This window comes from Gossypium hirsutum, chromosome A02 (assembly GCF_007990345.1).
Source record: "Gossypium hirsutum isolate 1008001.06 chromosome A02, Gossypium_hirsutum_v2.1, whole genome shotgun sequence".
Classification (NCBI taxonomy): domain Eukaryota; kingdom Viridiplantae; phylum Streptophyta; class Magnoliopsida; order Malvales; family Malvaceae; genus Gossypium; species Gossypium hirsutum.
In genome coordinates, this window is record NC_053425.1 from 33,399,677 (window position 1) to 33,412,708 (window position 13,032).

Here is a 13,032-nt window from a genome sequence, read left to right on the forward strand (position 1 = left end):
AATTAAGCTTATAAGTGTCAAACATCAAAACCCTATTTTAAGCTTTCTTCTTTGCTTCATTCGGCCATAATAGATGATAAAATGACCATCATTTTATTTTGTTTTAATGTAATTACTATTATTTCACTAATTACTATTTTAACCTTATATTATAACACAAAAATTCACTTAAAGAATGACTATTTTTGTTCATCCCAATAACCAAAGGTCAAATAAACACATAAGGACTTACACATTTAAATTCATAGTAACTAAAGTACTTTAACAAAGAGAATGCAACTTTTGCATTTTACGCGATTAAGTCCTTTTCTCAAATTAAGCTATTAAACGATAAAATTAGCTCATGAATTTTTCACACATATATGTTCACATACCATAAACACACAAAATAATATTGAAATAATTTTCCAACCTCGAATTTGTGGTTTCAAAAACACTATTCTGATTTAGCTAAAACTAGGTTGTTACAGATCTATGCTCATAAACACCTAAAAATAAATCACAAAAAATAAAGAATAAATTAGGAAGGTTAGAAGTTAGATTGAAATGAAATAAAAACCGAATTGAAAAGATTAACTTCATAAATATGATTAAGGAAACGATCCCCGTCAACGGCGCCAAAAACTTGTAACGCTCAGTTTTTGCAAGTATACACGGTCGTTCAAGTAATAAGTAAGTAAATGAGTTATCATCTCCACAGGGACTGTGTATGTGAATCGATTATTTGTAAAATTATAAGTTAACAATTTAGCGATAAAAAAGCAATAATTTGAGTGATGATGATTAAACTGGATTAATTTATCAAGATGCAAAATTGATCTCTAATGCAATTTTAATCTAAGTATGAAAATAATCTAAATTTATGAATGAATTTAGCAGCAGAAACACAACTTCAACAATCAATAACATGAATAGGCTAGGATAACTACATTGATAAACTTGATTCATTTTCATCATGCTTAACAGTGTTCTGAAAGCATTCCATGGCAACTCAATCTTTCATGAGTTTGGAAATGAAATTAAGTCCTTTCAGAATCTTTTACTTAGTGAAACATGCATTTTACTAATCTTATTAAACTAAGGGTTTCTTAGTATTTATGTGAATTAACAGGGACAAGTTAGGTTTGAAACAGTTTAATCACATAAACCTAAAAATTATGCGAGATAATAGAGCTTGTTAAAGTTATTATGAACCTTCAATTTAGACAGGGTAGGATCTAAATAAAAAAAATCTCATTGACTTAATGGAATTAACCTAGCCAAACATATTTAAGCTACCATTCTTGATGTCAAGATCACAAAGCACACTACAAACACAATTAATTTAAAACAAAAAGTAAGGGAAGTATAAAATCTATTTCAAGTAAGCAGTCTTGCAAACTCTGATTGAAGTTCTTTTCCTTCGCTCATCATATTGCACCTTTGCTAATGGCTCCTCAAGGTGGCCAGCTAAGAGATGATCTCTTTAAGGCTTTTTCTGGCTAAAAACTAAGGGAAAATGGAATGATAGGCCTAGTGCATGGAGAGAGCAAGAGAGGGAATGAAGAATGTTGTGAAAATGATGGATGAAGGGATGAGTAAAGGATCAGTGAAAAGGTGAGATAGGTTTGATATTTATACTTGAAGTATGTGGGAGAGTTTACTAAAAATAGCAGCAACAATCCCTTGGATTTCTGCCTCCTATGGTCAGTCATGATATGTGGAAGAGAAGGTAGTTTAATTGAGTATGAAATCATGCTTGAATCATGCAAGGGGTGGATGGTTTCTCAAGCAAATCTTGTGTGCCAATTTCCAATGTTCTTCCAAGTATGAGGACCTTCGAATAATTGTCCTAAAATTGATCTCTTGGCTTCCCAATTTTGGTTGCTGAATTGGGCCTCTCTTCTCTGGAATTGGACGGTTAATGACCCAACTAGCTTGTAGACTTGACCAACATGTATCATCTTTTTTATTGGGTCAAGTTGGCATTTTGATGACCCATTAAGTTTGGTCTTGCTGCCCAACACATGAGAATAATAGCACATGTCCATGCAACATTATAATAAGCTCAACGTTATGGTCCCACTGCATAAGCTAATTTAACATGTTAATAAATAACATGAAATACTTTAATTTTATGCACAAAATCATATAAAAAAGCACAAATTTGTATACTTTATAAATTAATGTACATTATTAACATTTAACCAAAATTAACTTAATTACTTAACAAATACTCAAGATTAATATTAATTTTAAGTAAAAAGGTAGTAAAAATTACTAGAAAAATCCTATATAATTTCGAGTTCACACCATCCAATCTTGGTGAAAATATTTGAAGATTGCGTTGAATCAAGAATGAAAAGTTACTAAAAATGGCTTGTGTGTCGTGCCACAGGGGTGCATGGCACGACATGACAATAAATTTTCACCTGATTTTGCTTTCAAACGATGGCGTGTCGCGCCATAAGTAGGATATGGCATGACACAATGATGAATTTTTGTATTCTTGGGCTCAAATGGGTTGTGTCGCATCATGGACTTGATGTATGATGACATGGATTCAATTTGGCCTCTCTGAGACTTGTAGAAGGTCCTCGGTTTCCTATACATGCACTCTACTAACGTCTAGATCCTCCATTGTCATCAAGAACCTATTTTCTACTAATTCTAACATGAAATAAAATCTAAATCCTACATCTAACAAATTAAGAACCAATTAGTGTACATTATTTAAAATTTAGGCTCAATCGTTAAAATTTAGGTTGAACTACTAGACTTGTCTGGTAATTTCTTGAATTTTACCATTGACTTCAGATGTCAATCTCACCCGTCTTGGCCCTTCCACTTGCTCCTTCTTCCATTGCAATCTCATCATTTATCACATTCTCTTATCTTTTGTGTGCCTACATTCGCACAACTTTGGAAATGCCTTTGATCAAGGTCGTTAGGGATTAAATTAAATAACACTTATCATTTGAACACTTCTATTTGGTCATCGATCTTTATTACTAGCTCATTTCATTCGAGAACAATCGTCGATTTAGAAGTGGCCAAAAATGGCCTACCCAACACAATGGGAATTTACTGATCTTTCTCACAATCAAGGACTACAAAATCGACGAGGATTATGAATCCCCATACCTTAGCCAATGTATTCTTGAGTACACCTTTTGGGTGCATCAAAGATCCATCGACTAATTGTAGCATCATCAATGTGTTTTTTAACTTTTGAATCTGAGTTTTTGAGAAATTTACAATGGTATTAGATTTATATTGGCCTCTAGATTGCAAAAAGGCTTTGCTATAGTATTGATCCCCAATCTCTATTAAGATTGTAAAGCTTTTTGGATCTTTTATTTTTTGGGGTATCATTTTTATGTTGTCATTTTAGATTACTAGTATAAGCATGGCTTCGGTGATAACTCTAATTTCATCATTGAGAACAGGAATAGGAAAGACGACTTTGCTAAAAATATCTAATTTAAGGCATTTTTCAAGGAGGGAGTTGAACGGTCAATTAACAAAGTTGTTGGGGTTGTTTTGTATTTTTTTTACAAGTCTAAGGATCTTAAATTAAACATGAAATGGATAGTTGGGCTACTTTTAGTTGAATTTGGGCTCTTTCCTCCTTAATTAGACGGTTTGGCTTCAATGCTTGACGACTTCACTGATCCAATTTTTAGGCTGGGTCAAGTATGTCCATTATCCATAGTTCTAATTATTTTTGGGCGTCCCTAGATGATTAATTATCAACCCTCCTCTGCATGGATTTTGCTGTAGAAGACTGCTACAACATCGAGCATTTGGGTTGTGAGCTTTGAGGCCAATTTTCCTCTTATTGCACAACCCTATGCGAAATACGCAAAATACAAGATACCCTCTACTACTATAAATACCATCCCTCACTCCCTCATTTCATCATTCCCCATTCATCCATCTTTCTCTCTTTTCTCTCTTTACTTTCCCTTCCTATTTTCCAAGTGATTTCCTCACTCTCTTATCTCATCATTCCACATTCATCCTTCTTTCAATCTTTTCTCTCTTTACTTTCCCTTCCCATTTTCTGAGTGAGTTGTGCAAGGATTTGAGAGTAGCCCATTCGGCTATTGAAGGAGCATTTGGGCTTGATTTATATAGCAAGGAGTGAAGCAAAAATGAGGAGCAAGGAAGCTCTTCCACTGAAGACCACCAGAAACGACTTTGCATTTGTTTCCCTTTACTCTTTTAATTTCTTGTTGTTCTATTTAAGAAACATGTTTGCAGCTAAAGTTAATGTTTTTGATAATTTAATTTTCATAAATTAGATTGCTTATGTTGTTAGTGATGTTATGTGTCTCGACTGTTTATGCATTCAAATAAAATTATGTCTATGTTATTCATGCATTATAAATGTGGGGAATGCAACTAAATTAATTATTAAATCCTAACTTGATTGTAATTATTTGACACACTATCTGAATGGTGCATGTTTAATCTCTATTCGATAGAATTAGGTTAAAGTTTGAAATAATTAGAGAGAACCTTATTACCTCGCATAATCCTAGGATTCATGTGATTAAAATGTTTCAATATAGAAACATTACTATTACCTCACATTAATTTGTTTTTGTGCTTCTTAAATTTACTAAGTTGTTGACATAGACATATGTTGTACATAATAATTTAATAAGTTGAATTCTTAGACGATGCCTGAAAAGGTAACCTTGAAGTCGTAACAGACATAGACATATGCAGACTAGAGGAGTTGCCATGGAAATTCCCGCAACATCATTAGTAATATTTAAATATTTCTAAGTTAGTAAGGAGAACTATTCTAACACGTGCATGATATTGAGATTTCTTTGAAAGACTTGCATACTTATTCATTCATTAATTTAATTTAATTTTAAGCATATTTAGGTTAGTTTAATTTAATCAAACCCATCAATTAAATTTATTTTCATCAGCAACCAATTTGCTAGTAATTAATTTTGCAATACTTGATTTATGTAGACTATCCTTATGGAAACGATACTCGATATACTTATCACATTATTACTTGTCAAAGATTGTGTACACTTGCACATCAGTCGAATCTTCTCGAGACATTTGGCAGCCTCATCGATTGTTTTATGGTGCTTGGTTCCCTCCTCCTCTTTCGTGGATTCATTGACATCTTCTGAAATTTCATCCTCTTCATGGATAGGCTTGCTTCGCAGCTTTAATTCCTTTCTCTATAGCAATGCGATTGCCTTTATGTACTCTTGCCCATCTTTCCTAGGGTTGTTCTTTGTGTTACTAGGGATACTCTGGCCTTTTTTTTTTTTGGAACATTGTCATCAATTGGATCATTTGGTTGAAGAGGCTATCCATCCAGGATTCAAGTCGTCTGCATACAGTTTGGACTTATCAAATTTCCATCTGCATTATTTGCATCTCCCCCTCTAGTTGGTCAAATCTTTGACCACATATAGCATGGTTATTTCCCATGGATCGTTGTTACAGTGGTGGAGGTTGATAAGGAGGATTTAGTCAAGTTTAAGCTTGATTTGCCCCTCCTTGGTTAACTCTCCACTTGATGTTTGGATGATCCCTCTAACCAAAATTAGAAGTGTTTGAATAGGGGTCCCAACCCCTATTATTTACGTAGCCTGTCTCTTTTAGTTGGATTTCAACACGTGACTCCACTCATTTGGCCCTCGTTAGCTTGATGAGTGTCTCCAAACGATTAAGCCTTTCAAGGATTTTTTGAATCGATCATCGTTGTTCTTTTCTTTCACAGCTTTCACCATTAAGGGCTTAGATTTGTACATAAACCTCTCATTTGGCCACATGTACAAGTTTATAGCCATATTTTCTATGATTTTGTAGGCTCATCCATATATATAGAACATGAGAGATCCTTCAAATTCTTCGTCTAAGCTAGATCTAATGTGTTTGTCAACACTGTTGTAGAATATTTGGATTTAGAGCTATGCCTATAGTCCATGGTGTTGGAACTTCCTTAGAATTCTCTTGAAATGCTCCCATGCCTCATACAAGGATTCACTTTCAAATTGTTTAAAACTGGCGATTACTAACCATAGTTGAATGGTTTGATTATAAAGAAAATTTTTTCACTAGATCGTTCTATGTAGTGATGGAACTCGATTGTAACGAGTCTAACCAATCAGCCATGTTGTCACACAATAAAAATGGGAATAACCAAAGTGCATTGCATTATTGGATACCCCGTTGTACTTGAAGGTGTCGCATAGTTGAAGGAAGCACTTCAAGTGCTGATTCGGATCTTCGACTTTGGATAATGCTCGTCTTTATTTCGAAATTATTTGCATTAATCACCGGTCATTCTATGCTTCATTGCACTGCGTCTAGTGTACATAGGGCATACTCGCACAATGTCCTTTGAGCCATTAGGATCACTTCTCGGTTACTGCCTTGTTGTTCTCGTGGCTCCTCAAATAACGTATTGCTCATGGTAAATTAATTACCTCGAGCAGATAGGTATTGATGGCTAGACGATTAGACTTGAGTCTTTCCTCCAGATCTGGATAAGGTTCAATTAAAGTACTTGAGCTTTGGGTCATACACGACTTGAAAATAAACTTAAAATCGTATATATAGGCCTTAACTGTCCTAAATATCTTACTAATTGTAAAAAAACTATATTTTCACAATTTATTGTCAAAACATCCCTGCAATGGCGTCAAAAACTTGACCACCTATAAATATGTATTTAAATAAAACACAAAAAAATATAAGAATTAAGAACGGCAGTTATGCAAGTACACGGATCAAATTGTAATATAATTTTTATAACGAAATACTTGGAAGTATTCCAAGGATCATACCTAATGGAGGATGGAAAAAATAAATAAAACACTTTTACAATAACAAGTCTAAGTAGTACTAATTATTTCGTATATTATGGTGAACCATAAAATAAAGTAAGAGAATAAAAACAAATAAATAACGAAAATAAATAAATAAAGAAAAATAGAATAAATAAATAAATCAGGAAGATTAACTCGCTTTAGAGTTTGTAACTAATTTCGAATTAGAGTTTTAGAGTGAATTAGCTATCAATTAACCAATTATTACCTCCCAGCCTCTAATTAAATAATCGATTGGTTGATACTCGCTTATCTTCTAATCTCACTTTCTCAACCAGGACAAATTATGATTTACTCAGTTCGACTTATCTCTCAACCTCGTCTTGCCTATGGTAACTTCCTAGGGTTGTCAAGCCTTGTAGTTTAAGCACACATAATTCATACCAACTAATCACTCTTGGGAAACCCTAAATCCTCTATTAATCACATCCCTATCCGCTTGCTAATCTACCTAAGGGATTTAGGCACTCATGTTATTCATAATCTCTTTCTCGATTAAATAAAACATGTAAAGAACACGATGAATTTGAAGTAGAAAAGAGATTTGAATAATTGTGGATTTAATATCGAATGCGGAAAAAAGTAGTAAATCTCTTGATTGGAATAAAGAAATAAAACAAATTCAAAAGAACATAAACTAAAATACTTGACTTAAAAGAGATAAACTCTTAAACCAAAACTGATTTCAAGAGGAAAACAAGAAAGTATTGAAAAATTGAAAAGAAAATAAACTAAATTACTTCTAAACTACTTGGGTTCTTGAAGGCATCTAGGACGACTTAGTTACATTCAACCGCTAATGTCCTATTTATAAAGTTGTTGGTAGCCCATATTAGGTCTTTGACACGTACAAAGTCTTCGTATAAGTTTGATTGCACGGACGAGAATAACATACTAAACTTGGACAACATGTCGACATGTGTCACGCCACACCACTTGCGTGGCGCAACACAATACCCACATCTTTCCTTGGTTATTCATTTTGTGCCTTGACGTCTTGGGAAGCTTGTGCATCACCCAACCCTTACTTCCATATCAATTAGGCATTTATATCTTCATCATACACACTTAATTGGACATATTAGCACAACCTAATGCCTATGTTGGGCCATTGGGTTACAACACCTAACAAATGTGTTAAAAAATTTACTTTTATTAAATTTCTATCCTAAGGCCTAAAAACTAAAAATGTAAATTAAAATACTAAACTGCTTAGGAAATAAACTCCTTAAGTGCGGACTTGACTTTGAGTGACTATTACATTAAATGACAGGTAAATTCCATTTGTCCATTTCGAAGAAAACCATAATCATTTCTGAATGTTTTTCATTTCTCTATTTCTATTCATTATGTTCATTTTGATTCAAATACGAAATTCATTTTTGGTTTCAACTAGCTAGTGGAGGGATCGATTGGACATATACAATTAGGGCTCAAATGATTTATAATTAAGTTTGTTATTTTTGCTTATTAATTATAAATATTTTATTCCATTTCGCTTAATATTAGTTAAACATTAGACAACTAGTAAGCAACATCTGCTTCCATTTTGCTTTGTATGCAAAAATTATGTGAAGACAATATACAAAGTATTAATTTAATTCATGAATAATTTTACTAACCAATCTATTTAAAATATTACAAGTGTACTTAGACAAAAATACAACACTTAAGGCACTATATCCAACAAGAACACCTTTAAAGGGGTCAAATATTTAAACTGAGAAATAGGTCACAGTAAGACAAGTGATCAAGAAATGTATGATGATGATGACCCTAAAGAGCTGTGTTAAGTCATCAATGAGGTATAGCCCATCCCTAATTTTTATTTGTAAACAATTTTCATCTTTGAACATAGATTCTATTTAAATATCCTATTTAGTTAGACTTTAAATTCCTTGCATCTTGGACTCTATGGCTTTAAGGGTCTTGTTTTGTGATTAGATGGAGTTAGGATGGAAATTTTGGGAAATTTTGAGAACTATACAGTAGAATTGTGACACTAAGGGTGAGGTATCACGATACTCTAGACAGGTCCAAGGAGAAGCTAAAAATCTTTTGGCTATCGCAATATCGACCCTCGGTATCATGATAACCTAGGTAGTTTCATAAATTTGAATTTTTACAAAACACCTAATGGTATCATGAATCGGCATTAGGTAACGCCATACCCAGGACACTTTCAAAAATAGAAAGGACAAAAATTTGTAGGGATATCGTGATACCCACCTAAGGTATCACGATACCCCTATCGGGTTTGTAGAATACCTGGTTTTGGGTATCGCGACCTGAGTGTTTGTAAGTTTAAACCCCCAAAACCTCTCAAAATTCCCAAATTTCTGTCATTTCCCAAACCTTAACTCCCTTAGCACTTTCCTTATTTTCTTTGGGTATTCTCTTCATTCTTCTTTCAGCTCTCTGCCGCTCATTTAGGGATGATGACACCATGACAAAACAAACACACTTACCTTAACAACAACAAATGAGGTTAAAAGTTTCAACTTCTACTAAATTTTGAAAATTATTGTTGTTCTTGCTTAGTAGTTTGTTAAAAGCTAAGGAAAGTTGTGAACTTTTTGATAAGTAGTTTTGTATTATTGTAGGCTAGTTGGTTAGAATTTTTCTTTTAAGTATTGTTGCTTGATTAAATCTTTGCACTCTACGAAATGTCACTAAGGAAAACAAAGCAAACTCGATCCCAACCTAAGTTAGCTTCATTATTAGAGTTTGATCAAACCAAGTTTGTATCTAAAGAGGTTGAGGAGTTCTTTCTCATGCTTCAGGGATAAATGTTCATCTCTAAATGCAGTTTCAACCCAAACTCTTCCTTGGGTGGTGAGGTTTGGATCCTATTTGATTTCATTGGTGGAAAAACTTTTGCCTACTGCCTAAGGCTCTAACGATTCTACCTGTGGTCTTAGAGTTCTACTCAAATTTAAAATCACCTAAAATAGCCCGAGTTTACTTTAGGAACCGAGAGGTGGACATTTTCCCTACAAAAATATGTGAATATTATGACATCCTATTTTACGAAAATGATGACATCAAGTTGCTTGACTTGACATGTAATCATGATGTGGATATAGAAGACATAATAAACTACTTAACGGAAGGTATATGAGAATGGAAATGATAGACAGAAACGAGTTTACTGACTTGCCACTAATCGTAGTAGTAGTTTAGGGATTACTGACTTGCTGCCAATCTTAGTGGTAATTTAAGTACATTTTGGCACTTAACGAGCTTGTTTTCTAGGAGTTTTATAATTAATTATTACATTGTCAATATTAGTAGGTTAGCAACTAAATATTAATAAAATAAGCGCTTTTACGCATTTTCTGCTATTTCAATGACCCGAAAGACCAACTCAAGCCTCATGAGTGACTAATGGGCTATTTAAGTTGTAGGATGTCAATTCAGGTCCAAGAATACAAGGGATGATCATCAGGCCGCAAGACAAGGGGGCCCGATAGCTCAACAAAGCTACCAAGTCTAGGAAAGCACTTGATGTCGCGATGAAGAGTTTCCTGTCGTCACGACAACACGATGAAAATAGGAAGGAGTTCAAGATGGCGACATTGTGACGAGGAGTCTCCCCACGTCACAATGACACAGCGATGATAGGACAAAATATGGTTGATTCTTTGGACAAAAATTTTGGGATATTTCCTTGTTTGGACCTTAGCATTTACCAGAATATTGTATTAATCGTTATCTAAGTGTATCTAGGATTGAGTGGTCACAAAGTAGCCTGTTGCCTACATAAACAACCTTAGGGTCCCCTGAATTGGTTTGCAGACTTAGACAGACATTTTTTACTATTCAGTCTTCTTTGTACTTTCTTTTCATATTCGTTTAGTCGGAACTTTTCTATTTTGATGTGAAAACACTTGCAATATGAGATTACTTCAACTCTGCGCTTCAATATATTTATTCATGAGCATTCTCTTATCCATTCTCTTTATTATTTTATTTATATTTCATTGATCTAACCAATTAATCTATGTATGAATACTAGAATATATTATTGTGCTTTATTCATATCTTGCATGTTTCGATTAATGAAGTAATACTAAGTAATTATTTATACGAAATTGGTTGTTTATTTAATAGTACTTAGTATATTAGGGAGTGACACCTCTGATAGAATATCTAGACAAGTAAGACCAGAAGGGTATCCTGTCGTGTATAACTTGTGCCATGCAATGAGACTGGGAGGGTATCCACATGCTTAGGAAGATATTGAAAAGGTGAATTAGATGGTAATCCTTAGTGCAGATGAGACCGAAAGGGTATTCTTACTAAATGTGATAAATAAATCAATCGATGATAATTAATTATTTAATTTGATAATTAGATATTTAATCGATCATTGGCTAGAGGCTCGCATTGTCGACACTATGAATAGGAAATTCCATTAAGTTAATTTAGGTTTATTAATTTAATTAGTTTAATTAATATTTTAATTTAGATTAACACTACTAATTCGTGACTCTATTAGATTAGTTATTGTAATAGGTCAATTGTGTGCTGGCCCTATTTATAAAATAAATACCAAATTATTAAACCAAAAAGTCCAAAGAATAAAGCCAAAATTAATAGTCTATCATAAAAGTCCAAATATTACAACAAATATTAACAGCCCAAAACTATTACAATGGCCCATAGCCCAAACCTAATACAACCCAAAACCTAGACCCAAATACCCTACAACCCAAAAATAAAAAATCAAGGCAGAAACCCTAGCTAGGACTTTGCTCCGTAGCCAAGAACCAGACAACGGCTCCATACGCTCCAGCACTCCAGCAGCCAGCCCCGCACCTCTGTACGCCAGCACAGCCCCCGTACTCACGCCACGCACACCTGTACCTGCAAAAAGGACGAACGCACAACAAAACAAAAAAACAAAAAACAAAGAATATTGTATTTTTATTTATTTTTTCCATTTTAATCCCTTCGGCTATAAACCCAAGGGATTTCATCGTTCGTAAGTTTGGACAGAGGCTTGTTACGCACACAAACGCATACAAAGCAATCGAATAGAAAAAGAAAGAAAGATTTCAAGGTGGTTCATTCTTTTTTTCTCTCTGATTTTTTCAAGGTGGTTCATCTTTTTTTCTCTCTGATTTTCCTCTTTCATTTCTTTTTTTTTTTGATCCGTTATACGAATATAACAAATACAAAAGAAAGGCTTTCTCACCTGTTGACCGGCGTCGACCTAGTCGGTGGCTACTTCTCCAGTTCAGAGGCGTACGGATCCCTGGGGATCCGTTTGAAGCCGTGACGGAGACGGGGTGCACTTGACTCCACTGTTGCTTGTAAGTTGGTCGAGAGAAGGGAGAGGGTCAAAGGGATTTTGGAAGAAGGGTTTTTTTAAGATGCTTTAAATCTGTCAAATGAAGGTTTTTTTAGGGTAAATCTTAGTGTATATATGTGTTTAATACATCGTCATTTCAAGCCATGAGATTTGGTATTGAAACGGTGTCGTTTCATGGCATGACCTGCGCGCGTGACCCGACCCGGGAAGGATCCGCGTGTTTCCCATCAATAGGAAATTTGCCCATTTAGTCCTTCCTCATTTCCACTGCTATTCAATCTCATTCAATTTCTTTTTTTTAATTTGGACTCTTTTGTTTTACTTTGGTTCGATTTAGTCCCTTGACCTTTTGAAGGTGGGACGTGAGAATGACGTCGTTCTGGTGATAGGGTACAATTGCCCATTTAGTCATTTTCTTGCGATGCGCGTTCTAATCTGGTCCTTATGATCTTTTTTTATTTTTGTTCTGATTTGGTCCTTAGACATTTGGATTTTAACCCCTTTTTTTATTTTATTTATTTTAATATTCTATATGGTATTTATCTTAAATCCTTGTTTCCTTTTTATTAGTTATATTAAAGGGTTTTATCATTTATTATTTTATTTATCTTATATTATATAATGTATACATATATTTACTTAGGCTTTAATCATTTTTAAATATGAATTAAAAATTTGTAATATCTTTTATTTTTAAATTATTTTATTATTAATCTAAGGTTTTCATATATTATTTATTTTAGATATATGCTATTCGTTTTGTGCTGTTACATATATGTATATTTTCCATTTTAAAACTTGATGAATCCTTAAAATCGTTTTATCATTCATTTAAAAATTCTCATATATTTTTATATATAC

The 13,032-nt window shown here is 33.7% G+C and overlaps 1 long non-coding RNA gene and 1 other non-coding gene across 2 annotated transcripts; one reads left to right on the plus strand and one right to left on the minus strand.

The window, feature by feature from the left end:
- Positions 1 to 5,943: 5,943 nt before the first annotated feature.
- On the plus strand, positions 5,944 to 6,045 carry LOC121216338 (small nucleolar RNA R71). The gene has a single exon (XR_005912509.1). It is a non-coding gene; the product is annotated as a small nucleolar RNA R71 (small nucleolar RNA).
- Positions 6,046 to 11,438: 5,393 nt separating this feature from the next.
- On the minus strand, positions 11,439 to 12,662 carry LOC107962867 (uncharacterized). Its single transcript, XR_001701798.2, has 2 exons — positions 12,055 to 12,662; positions 11,439 to 11,723 (listed from the first exon to the last, which is right to left on the minus strand). It is a non-coding gene; the product is annotated as an uncharacterized lncRNA (long non-coding RNA).
- Between the last annotated feature and the right edge of the window lie 370 nt (positions 12,663 to 13,032).